Source organism: Acipenser ruthenus, chromosome 21 (assembly GCF_902713425.1).
Source record: "Acipenser ruthenus chromosome 21, fAciRut3.2 maternal haplotype, whole genome shotgun sequence".
In the NCBI taxonomy this organism is placed as follows: Eukaryota; Metazoa; Chordata; class Actinopteri; order Acipenseriformes; family Acipenseridae; genus Acipenser; species Acipenser ruthenus.
In genome coordinates this window covers 13,147,302-13,163,286 of record NC_081209.1, presented here as the reverse complement: position 1 = coordinate 13,163,286, position 15,985 = coordinate 13,147,302, and the positions used below count along the sequence as shown (strand labels likewise).

At 39.4% G+C, this 15,985-nt stretch overlaps 2 long non-coding RNA genes across 2 annotated transcripts; both read right to left on the bottom strand.

Annotated features, from left to right (window-relative positions):
* Positions 1 to 2,172: 2,172 nt before the first annotated feature.
* Positions 2,173 to 3,619, bottom strand: LOC131699191 (uncharacterized). The gene is made up of 2 exons (XR_009308079.1): positions 3,265 to 3,619; positions 2,173 to 3,014 (listed from the first exon to the last, which is right to left on the bottom strand). It is a non-coding gene; the product is annotated as an uncharacterized LOC131699191 (long non-coding RNA).
* A 3-nt stretch (positions 3,620 to 3,622) lies between these two features.
* LOC131699190 (uncharacterized) lies at positions 3,623 to 5,323 on the bottom strand. Its single transcript, XR_009308078.1, has 3 exons — positions 5,123 to 5,323; positions 4,637 to 4,796; positions 3,623 to 4,520 (listed from the first exon to the last, which is right to left on the bottom strand). It is a non-coding gene; the product is annotated as an uncharacterized LOC131699190 (long non-coding RNA).
* Between the last annotated feature and the right edge of the window lie 10,662 nt (positions 5,324 to 15,985).

Here is a 15,985-nt window from a genome sequence, read left to right as displayed (position 1 = left end):
TGCCCGGCACTTGTACGGTGGTGTGCCAGGTGTTTGTCACTACACTGGTATATATCATGTATGGCAAAGTGTATTCTAAATGGGAACTGGGGGTTCAAAGTTCTGAGTGATGTTTGCAATAGAAATACAAAAGAACACAATGACAGGAGTGTGTATACTGTGGATGAATCCTCTCACAAGCCAATGCCCTGAGGCGAGGTGCAGTTACAACGCTAGAGTTTGTGAGTTTAGACAAAACCTAGTTAGTGTGATGCAGGTGCTGTGCAGCATTTACATCGTAGTTGAAAGATGAATGTAATCGTGACCCCTACAGTATCTGCTGGGTAATGGTGTTTAATCTTAATCACATTGCCCCACCTGCTGGTAAAAATCTGTTATCTCACTTTACGTATACACATCTTATTAATAAAGAATGTTAAATATGTGCGTGTGTTTTCTGTTCAGAGTATACATTGATTGATCAATAGTAACATTTGCACATCATTGTCAATGTGAAGAGACTGAATGAAAATTACATTATATTAGTAAGCATGTTTATTTATTTATATAACACCTTTCATACAACAGAATCTCAAAGTGCTTTATATGTCAATAGAAACAAAACATACAATAAAATGAATTAAAAACAATTAAAAAAATGAACATGTACATGAAAAAGTTATAAAAGTTATAAATAAATCAAAACACCAAAAAAGAGAAATTAAAAGAGAAGAAAGAACACTTTTAACATTTTGTATAAAATGCTAGTCTAAAGAAGTTTGTTTTAAATCTTGATTTAAACTATTAAGTGACTCTGCATCTCTAATGGCAGATGGTAGTTCATTCCATAATCTGGGAGCATTGTAAATGAAATCGCTTCCTCCTTTTGCTTTTTGTCATAATCTTTGGGAGGAATCAGCCAAGCTTAAAGCACGTCTAGGTACATAGAGGGACAAAAGCTCTTTTAGATAATCAGTAGGATCTTATAATCAACTCTAAATCGTACTGGAAGCCAGTGTAGAGAATCCAGCATGGGAGTTTTGTGGTCACTTTTTTCTTTTCCTAAGCAACGGCACCGCTGCATTTTGAACATATAATATAAGGTCCATGTGCAGCTGAGTGGTGCTGCCCCTGAGAGCAGGATATTGTGCAGGTGTCTCCACTCCCTCTCTCACTGTGCTCTCACTGCACAATAATACACAGCTTCACAATCAAAAGTGGTGAAGAGATTCTCTTTATTCTCAGTCATGTTGAATCGTCCCGAGGTTTCATTTGTAATGTAAGCAGACAGTATGATGTCAGGACTTTGACCATGTTGCTGTTTATACCACTGCATGCTGTCGTAGTTACTTCCTCACTTCATTTCATGACCATGAACTCTACTGGTTTATGGACTCCTGCTGGGCTGGTCTTTGTACTGCAGGGTCCGGTATCTCACCAACATAGAGCTTCTGTGTCTACACAGGGGAATGGCTTGGTAGTGGGGTCACAAGAGACACTGTATATTTATAGAAAGAAAAAAAGAAAGAAAAAGAAAGAAAGAAAGTTTGTTTTCATTTTCTGAACATTGGGGCTGATGTAAGGATAGGTGTAGTGCAAACAATTGCAGCAAAATACAAATTGTTTAGCTGGCAGGCAATTATTTTGCACTGTAGCCTAGGTAAGATTACGAGCAAATTACTCAACAAGGACAAATAAAGAGCTGCAATCATGATAAAGAATGTCGCAGTGGGTTCTGCCTGTGCATCGGGGTATTTAGTGCTCGCACTTACAGCCCAGAGGTGAGGTGAGTTCAGAGGACAGAGAGCAGTAGATGATGTATGAGAGTTGTGGAGCAAGAAAATCAAACCAAACAAAAAAAAATTTGTCAGAGGAAGGGCAGCTAAGTCCTCTTGGCGCATGGAAAAGAAAAGAAAAGTTTTGTGAGGAGCAGATGAGAGACCTTAAGCCTGAGGTCACTCAGCATGAAATTGAATTATTTGGAAAGGGAGCGCTACATCCAGATAGTTATTTTGTTTCATGTGGAGGTGCAACGACAAAAAAAAAAAAAAAATTATTAATAAAGAACGACCCCACTCTCCACTTAAAAGTACAATTAATATTAAGATATAAAGATTATTATTATTATTATTATTATTATTATTATTATTTATCAAAAATGAATAAAGGAATATTAATTGTACTTTTATGTGCTAGTGGAGAGTCAATCATGTTTCTATGTACCCACATTTGTTGGGACATTCATAAGGAAATGCTATTTACAATGAATGCACCATAGTTATAATTAGTACTTCATGAAAAGGTGTTTTTTCTTTGTTACATACTTGAAATTCTTCATTATGCTCAAGCTTCATTCATTCCCTTCTCCAAATATTAAGGTTCAATACAATTTTGGTTTCTGTGTAATAAACATGGTTATATAAAGTTATGATGCAATCTATATTTATTTGAATTTATTATAAGAGTTTGCATTCATTTAAAATATTTAACATTAAAGAGTAAAAGCTATCTAATGAACACGTTGATTTGAAATTGCAGTGGGTCAATATGACCCGAAACATACCAGCTGTACCTACATTCTGAACATGCTAGGAGGGTAATTAAGAAGAATGTCTCTGAGTAGCTTCTACACAGAACACAGGCTCCACTGCCATCTTCACCAGCGAGACTCACTCGGCAGGCAGCAGGAGGTTTTTGTATGAAGTGATATAGAGACTCTCACAGTGTGGGCCTCAGAGCACAGAAGTACGTGGCAGAGTCAGACAGCACAGCCGCAGTGATATTCAGATGAAAGGTCTTCTCTGTGTTGTTATGAGATGCAGAGAAACGATTTCGAAACCTTGGTGGAATGTCCTCCTGCTTAGAATATCCACTGAGTATGAGCTGTGGGGCTTGATTGGGGTCCTGAATGTACCAGAAGAGATTTGGAGTAAAGCCTGATGTTAAATCATATTTACAGTGTATAGTGGTGTTCTCTGTTTCTTTAACGAGAGTTGAATTTGAAGGGTGAGTCACTTTATCTCCCTGGATCATTTCTAAAAGAGGAGACAGAAAGATAACCACTGTGAAATTAGAATGAAATAGACTGCAGATACAAGTTGCCTTACAGTAAATAGATAAATAATCATTACAACTGCATCCAATAAATCAATAATCATTACGATCTATGTACAGCACACATGGACAAACTGTAAAATGATGGAACAGAGTTCAGATAAAATAACATGAAAGGCACTGCAAAAATCTTGTCAGAAGTTGTATCTAATTGTGTAGCAGTTTATTTACCTATGATTAAACAGAGAAGTATCAAAGTAAAAACAGCGCATTCCTGTTCCATTGTCAAAACTTTCAAACGACAAACCTCCCTCCAGCGTCTGCTTCAATCTGCAGCTGAAACTGTGAAGAATGTGTTTCTATAGCAGTGATGTCATGAAACCAGTGTCCCACCCCCTAGACAGTGCACGCCTTTATTGCGTCATCACTCTGTTTTGGTCATGGTTAGTCTCTTACATCTCAGAAGTGCAACCAAGATTCAGTTTTGATCAGGTGAATATGTCTATGCAACTCACGAACTGTCGAGACCACAGTGGAAACTGCAATTATTAATTAAACTGTAAGCTGCATTTAGAAAGGAACCTGAGAGTACATATAATTCATCCTGGGCAGAAATGTTCTTTATATAACTCATAATGGACAGAAATTATGTTTTGTTTTTCACAGGTACCTTCAGAAAGGTATGTCCTATTTGTGTATATATCCACATCTAATGGGACATTTATAAAGAAATGAAAATGAACGCACCATAGTTATAATTAGTACTTTGTGTGTTTGTTCCATTCTTGACATTCTGCACTTTGCTCAAGCTTCATTCATTCCCTTCTCCAAATATTAGGGTTCAATATGATGTTGGTCTCTGTGTAATCCAATGGTCCTATAATGTTATGATGCAATGAAATATATCTTTGAGTCGGTATCACTGATAAAGCGTGTTATAAAGCTTGGACTTTGATTCCCCTTAATGATGGTTCTAGTGGATCAATGGTTCTGTTAAGAAACCAAGCAATGTTTAATGTTTTATGTATTACTATTATTTCTTAGCGTGTATAAGGGAATGTTGGCTGAACAGCAGTACACTGGTGGTGATAAACGATGAAGGAAAGCTGCTCTGAGATGAGCACCTTGTTTTTGATAAGCTTGTTGAATGAACTGCATCGCTGTGGGATGCAGAGCACAGTAATACACTGCCGAGTCATCAAGTCGGAGGTTCATGATCTTCAAAGAGGTAAATTTGACAGAAGTGTTAAGAGATGTTGAAAGACGATCTTCACTTTCGTTTGTTTTATTCTGATGTGTTTCGCTCCCGGTTTTGTACGTCTGGATTATATATTTCGGGGCGCTGTTCGTGTCCTGCCGATACCATTGTAGGTATTGAGTACCGCCACTGATGGTGAGCTCGTAAGTACAATTGACAATCCTGTCTTCTCCCTCCCTCGCAGAGATCGATGCTGGCCACTGGGTTACCTTGTCTTGTAAAGTCGGTCCTAGAAATACATTGAGAGAAAATAAATACATACATAAATACATATATTTATGCATATTCACCATTGTCAGAGGCTCTTACTTAATGTATTTATGCATACATAAATACAATATTTACCATGCAATGCCATGAGCCACATTAGACATGTCAAGTCCACTTTCATGATTGCAATCCCGAAGCTGGAATGTATGTTGCTGCTCTTGTCTGGATGACGTGTAGAGGTGCAGTCGCAGGGCTCTAGAATCCAGGGCAGCTCCACTCTGACGCTGCTGACGCGCTGGCGGAGGGTTTATGGGAGAGGAGACACAGAACTACGGAGTTATGACCTAGATTACTTTGACATGGTAAACAATGACAGACGTGTGCCCGGCACTTGTACGGTGGTGTGCCAGGTGTTTGTCTTCAAATTTTTTTGACTGTGATCTCAATTTGGAATAGTACATTATTATTAGTAGTCGTAGTAGTGAAAGTATTCAAATGTATGTTTTGTCAAATTACGAATTGTGATAAATTGCGGGGTGGTGTCAACTGATAACTAATCTGAGACCACTCATTTAGATTGGAGATTTTATTTTTTTAAGATTAAAGTCAATCTTAACTCACTTATTGGTTGCTCTTCAATGATGTCCTGGATTTAGGAGCTGGTTTGGTATTCCTACCTGGATGCCATCAATCTAGACATTGTACAAGAGATTGTTGCCGTGTTAATGAAGGTACAGTAATGATGATAATAGATAGGACGATTAATTGTGACATATAGCAACCCAGTCTCGCGAGAGAAACGTGAAGAGACTGATTTTTCTGCATTTCTGCATTTCTCCTTTCTGGTGGAAAAAGCGTCACGTGGGTAACGTAATGGTACGTTGAAGAGAATTGTGGGATATGTCGTTTTAAAACCTTGAAATATACCTTTGCTTCAATGACTTGCTCCCACATATCCCACAATTCTTTTCAACGTCCCGTCCCTGCCTATTGGCTGAGCAAGCTGGAGCGGCACATTCAAAATTCAAACTACACAGAGAGACACGGAACATTTAACTTATTTGCTTTTAAAATACTCACTGTCTCTGTTAAACCGAATACTGTTTTGTTTTTAGCCGTATTTTTATTTTCATCGGCAGACGCGCTCTGGATGCAAGTACAGTCCTGACATGTCATTTCCTAAAATTATATTAAGCGAGGTCTCCCATAAATATATAAAGAAAAAAAGGCAGTGTATATTTTAGCACTAGTACAAGACCATGTACGGAATTAAAATGAATGGACTATAGAATAGTCGTTTTTTCTTGTAACAATTTAATTGGTTTAAAAGCAAACACGATTATCCATAAACTAATGTTCACAGAAAATAAATATAAAAATAGAATTTCGACAAAAGCTGCTGCAAAGCACTGTGGTTGAAAGTGAAAACGTTAACCACCTAACGTTTTTTTTCCACCAGAAAGGAGAAATGCAGAAACGCCAATCTGTTAACGTTTCTCTCGTGAGACTGGGTTGCTATCATCACCTTTCAATGCGTTGGTGATCACCTAATGGACCCCATGTGTTACTCATGAGGGACCACACAGACCATTCCAATGGGTCTGATGTGTCTTGATAACGCCGATTCAATGCATTGATTACAGTCCGATCGAGTGCGCACGCACGCACATACAAAATTAACATTTAAACCATTACATTAAAACAGTCTAATAGATGACTGTTGATAAAACAGAAATTAAAAAAGAGATACAAAATGTGGTTTTAATTGTAAAATTAGAAAAACTAATATATAAAGATAGTATGTAGAGCCACTATCATTTCGATTGTGTGTCTGTGGGTGTGGTATAAAGCCTGTGTTTTTGGCAGGTTCTGTGCTTTTCTATCCCTGTTTTATGACTATAGGAGTGTCTGGTTTGATAGTACTGGCAGAGCTACGATGGAATGTTTCTATTACAGTGGTCTGCTGTTGAAAACGACTTTGTTTTTCTTTATATACCTATACTGTAGTTGTGATGGGGCATTGCTCCACTTCATTGCTTGTTTTTCTTTATGGACCTGTACTGTAGTTGTGATGGGGCATTGCTCCACTTCATTGCTTTTTTGTGGACCTATACTGTAGTTGTGATGGGGCATTGGTATAACCTAAACTGTCCCCAAATGGCTGTGAAATGTCAAACTGTTGTTAAAGGCCAAATCAAAAATCTCAAGTGATAACCATGACTACGAGCAGTGCTAAAGGACAGCTGATGGGTTTTCTTGTTGCTCGGGTCATTGGAAAGGGGTATTCCCATATGGGTGGTTCCTGACATGTATCCTGATTTTGTAATAAAAACAAGTGTGTGTGTCAGAATGTATCAGTGTGTGTTTGTGTGTGTGTGTGTGTGTGTCAGCATGTGTCAGCGTGTGTGTGTGTGTGTGTTCACTGGGTTCACACCGTCACATACACTGAATGATGAAGCAGATTCCTCTATTTGAAACGACCAATTTTAATAATATATGGAAACACTTTACAGACTTTAAAAAAACTGTAATTCTACTACTCTACTGTAATAACACTAATTACAAATATGATTGTGTGAAAAGCAATTAAATGCTTTTTTGAAAATGTAAACTTGTTGGCAATGGCTAGGGTATTTTGTAATAAAACTGTATTTACATGTGGATGTTTATGTACAGTGTGATTGCTATCTAATCAATTTAAAAGTGCTACACAATATATATATATATATATATATATATATATATATATATATATATATATAACTAGGTTACTGATAAACACGCGATCACTGTGTCATCATTGTATTCAATCATCATGTTCAATCAGAGCCAGTAAGAACTGCAGTGCCATTACTATTGAAATTTGAAACAAAATAATACAAGTAAATAAATGCATGAATGCACGATTTCATTAATTAATAAATAAACGTCACAATTGTCATCTAATAGTTGCCACCATGCCATTATTATTCAAAGGGTCATTATGATTCTGCAGTGATATTGCTTCTGACATTTATAAGGCCGCTTCAGAGTGTCCATGTATTTGTATTATATGTTTGATTTTCTATTATATAGTAAACCATGACATTTAACTTCTTGTTATAATTATTGAGGTGTAGCGTTTGCAGAGAGTTCAGCTCATGTGTTCAGTCCCATCTCAAACACACACCTGTTATATTTCCTCAGGGATTGTTGCATGTGGTTAACCATAACTTCCTTTTGGATTCAAATTCTAATAATTGAGAAAACATTAATAATTGAGATCACAGAGCTTACAATTTGCCTGTGACTAAAACCAGACCATTTACAATGGAATCGTGCCAATGATAGTGTGTGGAAGCAGTTCAACACGTCTTTCTTTCATTTTTTACCAGGGAATGGGCCTGTGCCAGTTAGTGCTGAGAGAGTTTTTGTACAGCGTCCCAATGAGTTTTCACACTGTGCTATTATCAGAGCACAGTGATAGATTGTTGTGTCGCTCAGAGCAAGTTTGGAAATGGTGATTGTAGTAGAAGAGCTGTCTGCTCTAGAAGTAAACCGGCTTTTAGCAAAGTCTGCAGTGTGAGACCTGCTACTCCATGAGCAGGCTCCTTTATACAGTATGTATTCCAGGGCTTGGCTTGAGTTCTGCTGGTACCAGTAGAGATAAACATTGCTGCTACTTGCAGTATAAGAGCAGCTGAGCGTTACTGACTCTCCTTCTGTTCTGGACTCTGCTGTCTGCTTGTCATGACTGAACATTGAGGAAGGAAATGAAGATTTATAGTCAGAAATAATAATAATAATAATAATAATAATAATAATAATAATAATAATAATAATAATAATCGTTCTTGTTATGTTCAAATTACCTGGCAGGATAATAAACATACACATGATTAATGTATCCATTTTAGCTCAGTGCTGATCTCTTTAAGAACAGAATAGAAAGGTTCTGTCTCTGTGTTGATTCTGGTGCTTTTCTCTTCACAACGCTGCTCTGAAATATTCTGCTTAGAGGTTTTGAACGTCAAATGTCTAACCAATCAGCAAACAGAAACAGAAACATGTGATGTAAATGTGATGCAATCATGTAACTCTGTGGTTCACAGTTGTGGTTACCATCTTGTTTTATCAACACCTTCATTAGCAGTTAACTGTATGCAAGTCAAAGAGGTTTCAATTCTTCATTGACTAACTGCAGTCGCCCTACTCAACTTTCAATGAACCTTCCCAGAACTCAGGAAATCTAGCACTCACCACATTATAATGTGCACTGCGGTTAAGCTTCTACACAGAAGAGCTGTCACTGGAAATGCCATCAGCACTGTAATCACTAGCCTCTACACTCCAGGGTTTTTGTATGGGCAGGGCACTGCTTTGTGTCACTGTGCTGGTTCTATTGCACAGTAGTAGATGGCAGAATCAGACACTGAAGGCTGTATTGTCAGGGAGCCAGTTTTAGATGAGGTATCTACTACTGGTTTATATTTCCCAGAATCCTCTCCTTTAATGATACTGCAGAACACCTTCCCCAGGTTACTGCTCACACAGATGCCTCAGTAATCATTGGGCTCTAATTTGTCTCCACTTTTGTGAGTTTATTTTTTAAGTTGTATTTTTTTCTGTTTGTTTTCCTGAGTTTTGAATGTGTCGCTGTTGTTTCAAATATGTAATTTATATAATTTATGGCTGAATTTATTCCATCTCTGTTGATTTGAAATGTTTTGGTTAGAAAGCTGTTTAGAATACTTTCTATTTGTGCACTAAACATTGTTTTATTGTATTCCTCAGCACTGCTGTGTGTTCATTTAGAGGCTGGTTTGAGGTTGTATAATTTGGGGGGGGGGTTCAGATTGGAAATGTTTTGATCAGTTCTTTTTAGTTACAGGACTGTTTGACAATGGTCTGATGGAAGGGTCTGTTGCTGGACTATAAATTAATTAATAGACTCTTTGTCCATGTCTGTAATGGTGTAGTCTATCACACTTTTGCCCAGGGCTGAACTGTATGTTTATCTGCCCAGAGAATCCCATTGATCCTGCCATTAATAATGTACAGACCCAGGCCTTTACAGAGATGCAGTACCTGTTTCCCGCTCCTGTTCACTACACATACCTGTTACTCTATGTAGTGATGGGTGTGTGGTACAAAGGGATCTGTCCAGTGATGGGTGTGTGGTACAAAGGAATCTGTCCAGTGATGGGTGTGTGGTACAAAGGGATCTGTCCAGTGATGGGTGTGTGGTACAAAGGGATCTCTCCAGTCATGTGGCTGTCACCCTTTGTGCTGATGTAATCTCTCTGCCAGTCCTAGTGTTGAGATCTCCATACAGCAGCACAGTGCCCCTAGTCTGGAAGTGGGCAATCTCCGATTGAAGGTTTTGAAAGCACCCCACTCTGTGATAGGGGGAGTCATTTGGTGGCATGTAATCTGCACACAGATATGTGTCTGATTGGGATTGGAAGATTTAATTTTTAATTTTGAGCCATACATGTGTCTCCCATCTTTTTATGGGGGCGACAGTCTGAGATCCCCTTTGTACCACACAATGATGCCCCCTGAGTCTCTGCCCCATTTGGTTTGGGCATTCTTTAGGGAGGGCAAGATTAACTGCTGTAGCCTGCGGGACAGTGCGTACACACATCTGCACAGGTCCAGCTTTCATGGAGTACAATTATATCCAGATTGCTGTATTTATAAAATCTGGATTTCTCTCTCTCTCTCTCTCTCTCTCTCTCTCTCTCTCTCTCTCTCTCTCTCTCTCTCTCTCATTTATTTTAAATTAATTTGCCTTGTATGCAGTATTCCTTAACATTAACCCGCAATCATAACATCTTTCATTTAAACAGTAAATGAAGTTATTTATTTATTTATTTATTTTTTAAATCTTAAATCTCGAAAGCATATATTAAAAGTATTGTAAACATTCTTTAGGATAATGAAAACCAATATATTTATTATGTTTGGCATATTAAATATGTAGACCTACTAACCAAATAACTCTACTGATGTGCGCCTATTTATTTAATTAAGAAGGATCTACAGGTTTGTTAATGTAATTATTACGTTCGCTGCATGTTTAGGTCTTGTGACACAAACGGGCATTATGATTAGGTTGCATTACGTTGTTGCCTGTGTGTTGCCAGCTTGTCGACCGCATGATTGTCTCTCATGTGACCAGTGGAAACTGCAAGGCAACACGCACTCAACATATGTGTTCCTCTTGTTGCTGTGTACAAGTCGCCCGAGTGACCGGGCCTTTTGGTTTCTATTGGAGATGATGGAAGACATTGGAGTTTCAGAGCACACAACCTTGACTTTATGAACAAGTTTGTTTCATGGCACAACAACGCCACCTCCTGGTGAAATATGTCAGTTTGTGAAGAGCAGCTTGTGTTTCAGTGTCAGGTAGTTTTTGTACAGTGCTGGATGGGTTTCTGTCACTGTGGGACTCAGGGCGCAGTAGTACACGGCTGCGTCAGTCACTTCAGTGTTTATCAGTTTCAGAAACACGTGTTTATTGTCTTTATCAACCTCTGCTGAGATTCGGTGTTCTTCCTCGTTTGCTTTAGATCCACCCCCCGTTTCAAGGCACATCAGCAGGTACTCCAAAGCCTGTCCGGGATACTGGCGGTACCATTGTAAATTCTGTACATCACCCGTGTAGCTGCACTGGAGGGTCACACTATCTCCTTGTTTAACATTTTCCACACCGGATATTGGAGTAATTGTGTTTTCAAAACTTCCTTCTGCAGACAAAACAAAAAAAGAAAGTCTAAACTATCATCTTCAATGTAGGTGTCTGTCAACACTGCAGATCTACAGATTCATCTTGTTACTAAATAACTGTACCTCTTTTTTTAAGATAAGACGCTGACACTTTTAACAAGTTATTTTGGAGACCGTTTACTGTGTAAAGTCCATTAGTGCTGTAAACTGTAAACAACACAACTGAAATAATAATAAAAAAATCTAAAGTACCTTCATTTAATTCCTCATTGACTCGCTTGGTCATCAGACTTACCTAATAGAAGTGTACAGAGCAGTAAAGTGATAAGCGCCATTCTCACCCGTGACAATACCAGAGGATCTGTGACAGCCCTCCCAAATGCGCGAGGATAGGAAGCGCTCTGTGGACACAGTGCTCTCAGCTGTGTATGATGTCACATTGAAGGCATGTCAAACAGTTTGAGGTGTGTGTGCAGTGATGTCTGGGAGACACAGAAGCAAAAGCATGTGGATTAATACCAGCAGATGCTGATGTGTGTTTTTTTTTTTTTTTTTTTAAATCTACCTGTCTATCTGTGTGTTTGGTTTGTTTTCAAACGACAGTCCCGATAGCAATGCAAACCAGAAAAAAAAAGAAAATGATTCTGAAACGATCCTATGAAACATATCTTACAAGATGTTTGGCATTTTGTCTCAATTGTAAAAAACAGGGGCGGCATTCAGCACATCTTAAAATAAATCCTTTTTTATTTATTTTTATTTATTTATTTTTTAATCAAGATATAACAGCGCCATCCTGGTTAGTTTCTGACAGCTAGCCTAGCATCTTAGTATAGCATCGAGATGATGTGTGTTTAGTGTCTCGAGGCCTCTGATCTTCAGGGGGACAGTTCTGTCAGTGAGCTCAGCAGGGGGTGTCACTACTTTGTGTGTGGTGTCTCAAGGCCTCTGATCTTCAGGGGAACAGTTCTGTCAGTGAGCTCAGCAGGGGGTGTCACTACTTTTGTCATCAACAAATACTTTAAATATATATATTTTTTTTTTATCCAGGTTATTTGTTACATTACTAGAAATTGTGTATTTTGTTTTTAGTTTTATTGAAAAGTGGTTCAAGTTTACTAAATTCTTGTCCTTAATCTTTTTATCTGGAATGATGGTATCCTAAGTGTAGGGTGCCAATACTGCGACTGTAGTTAAACAGCGCCACCTGGTAACTGCAGTTGCGAAGCTTCTTTTTAACAAGTTAAAATCCATCAAGTCAGTCAACAATCCGACTCTCTTCTAGGGAAGTGAGACCAGAGCTGCGGTATTGAAAATTGCTGTCACTTTTGGATAAAACCCAAATGTTCTCAAACACATGTTAATAAAGATTATCGGTTTGTTTTGCCCATAAATGTACATTTCTATGTCGCATTTTATGCACCAGTATAGCCATTGTATGAATGCAATGCCAGTATGTGTTAGCTTTTATTTTTTCCCTAATATAAAATGATCTGCACTGTTGTTCAATCACTGCACTGACAGCTCTCTGTGAATGTAAGGTTTGTTATGTGTGGATTTGGAAGAATGTTATTAAGAGGTTCATGGTAGTCTTTTTTTCTAATTTAACGAACACCAGTTATTGTCTGGTTGTATTGTATGTTCTCAATGTTACACGGGCCACAGTTAGAAAACGATTGTACTGTCGTGTTGGTTAGACGTCTTGATTGTGTTTGATTGGTAGATGAAATTACCAGCATGCATTCTGTTTATATTAAAGCATCAATTCACTGATGTTGAAAGATGGACGACAGTATATAGTTCAAAAACATGAACTCTGTAAAATGGGTCTTACACGCGTTTATAGTAATCAAAATAATTTATAATAATTACAGGGCTTATAGTAATTAAAATAATTTATATATAGGACTCTAGTAGCCACAACAACTATTATTATTAATGGGTGTGGCAAAGTGGTGAATACGTGCAGGTGAGTGCAGTGCAGAGCGGATTAATCACACAGACAATGTTGTACAGGTGCGAGGGTGTTTATTTAAATTATTAAATGTCCAGAGCCTTAAGGCGAAACCTGTAAACAATAGTGAAAGAAGTGGTACAGCGGCGTGTAACACTTCTGTTTATAATCCAGCGGGTTTGACCCGTAACCCAAAGTCCAGTTCTTTCACCCACACAAAACTCATAGACACAGACAGTGCGTGATTTCGTTAGTGGTGCAAAGACGGTTCCTGTAGTGGAAAAGGTGAGCAGTGATGTCCGGTTTTTACGCTGGCCTGCGTCTGCAGCTCCGGATCGTGTGGATTAGTATTCTTTGAATACAACAAACACAAGACAAACAGTGTTAACACACAGACTCACAAATAACACTCACAGTATTCACTTAAACAGCGTGCTCCTTTTAGGTTGTTCTAACCATGCACAAAGGAACAGATCACGTACGCTACCCCCCTATTTATATCCTCGCTCATGACCCCCAAGTTAACGAGTGCATCCGCTCCTCCAATCCTCGGATGCCACACCGTTTACCGTCGGGGTCATTGAGTTTGGATACCGTAGCTCTGTTCCTCTCCTAAATGACCGAGTTCCACCTACCCTACGGAATAAATTGTCGTGCAATTTAATTAAGGGTACTCTGTTTCTCTTGCACCGTGCCCTCACAGGTCGAGAGGGAGATCTAACACCAAGAATCATTCGATCTCTGTCACATATCCCACCGCTCAGAGTGGAGCCGAAGGAACACTCGGCTGAATCTACCTTTCCTATTACTCCCCACTCCCGGGAAAAATAACACTATGTAACACCATTTTTGTTCCTGGGTAGTAAGTGTTATTTCCTAATTGCTTATGCCTCAAAAGTATAGAAAATGGCTAATATTCCCCACAAACTTTGCTTTTGTGACCAGGACAGTGATATTTTGAAATTTACCTATTTCCAATGAGAAAACGGGCAAATTTGAGTCTTTTCGTTCACATAAAGTCAGAAAAAAACAACATATGAATCCAAATTAACACGTATTTATACTAAAGTAATACAAAAATGACTAAAAAGATTTAGAAGTGAGTAATTTTTCGAGATTTACGATTATACTGTAAATCACTTTCACGAATCAGCCCCCAAATGTAGTCTCCCATCATGTTCTCGTTATACTGTCCTTGGTAGCGGCGTTCAAAGTCCAGTATATCCTGGTGGAAGTGCTCGCCTTGCTCCTCCGAGTACGCTCCCATATTCTCCTTGAATTTATCAAGATGAGCGTCAAGGATATGGACATTGAGGGACATCCTACAGCCCATTGTGCCGTAGTTCTTCACCAGAGTCTCAACCAGCTCCACATAGTTTTCGGCCTTGTGATTGCCCAGGAAGCCCCGAACCACTGTGACAAAGCTGTTCCAAGCCGCTTTCTCCTTACTAGTGAGCTTCTTGGGGAATTCATTGCACTCCAGGATCTTCTTTATCTGTGGTCCGATGAAGACACCGGCTTTGACCTTTGCCTCAGACAGCTTAGGGAAGAAGTCTTGAAGGTACTTGAAGGCTGCCGACTCCTTATCTAGAGCTCTGACAAATTGTTTCATAAGGCCCAATTTGATGTGCAGTGGTGGCATCAGCACCTTCCGGGGGTCCACCAGTGGCTCCCACTTGACGTCGTTCCTCCCCACAGAGAACTCGGTCCGCTGTGGCCAGTCCCGCCTGTGGTAGTGCGCCTTGGTGTCCCTGCTGTCCCAAAGGCAAAGATAGCAGGGAAACTTGGTAAAACCGCCTTGGAGACCCATCAGGAATGCCACCATTTTGAAGTCTCCTATGACCTCCCAGCCGTACTCATCATACTTCAAGGCGTCCAGCAAGGTCTTGATGCTGTTGTAATCCTCTTTGAGGTGCACCGAGTGAGCCAGGGGAAGAGACGGGTACTTGTTACCATTATGGAGCAGCACGGCTTTGAGGCTCCTCGATGAGCTGTCAATGAAGAGGCGCCACTCATTCTGGTTACAGGCGATTCCGATTGCCTCGAACAGACTGGTCACATTGTGGCAGAAGCAGAGCCCATCTTGATGGGTGAAGAAGCTGGAAAAAGGTTGGTGACGCTTCCTCTGATCTGCGACTTGCACACTTTCATCCAACAAGTTCCACTGCTTGAGCCTAGACGTCAAAAGCTCGGCATTGGACTTGGTGAGACCAAGATCGCTAATCAAGTTGTTGCGGTCTTTTTGGTTGGGGTAGTATGGGTTTCTCTCCTCAGCTCCACCTCTGAAATTGTCATCTGGATCTACAACGTCTTCCTCGCTCTCTGACTTGCTGCTCTCTTCTAAAGACGGCTGCTCTCTCTCCGGAGGAGTGGGTACGGGGAGCTCATGGCAGTGTGGCACCGGGGCGATGGATGAAGGAAGGTCCGGATACGTGATAGCAGGTGCCTTCTTGCCAGTCCGACGTTTGAAAGGGTCCACCATGCAGAAGTAGCAGTTGCTTGAGTGGTCAGTGGGTTCCCGCCAAATTCTTGGGATAGCGAACTTCATGGCTCTTTTTTCCCCTCTGTACCATCCTACAAAAATACATTTATTTCACCCATGACTAATGTGTGAGAGATTCTCGCAACATTTTTCATATATGATATATTTTTTCAATAACATTGAAAATTGTAAAACATTTTAAAACTAAAAACTTTTACAATTTTAAAAATGTTAACAAATTTTATAACATAAAATTCCGAGCAACAATTGTCCATCTTACCTTCCAGAGTTTTTTTTGCAGTGCTCGCAGGTGAAATGAGGTGCCCAGGGTTTGTCT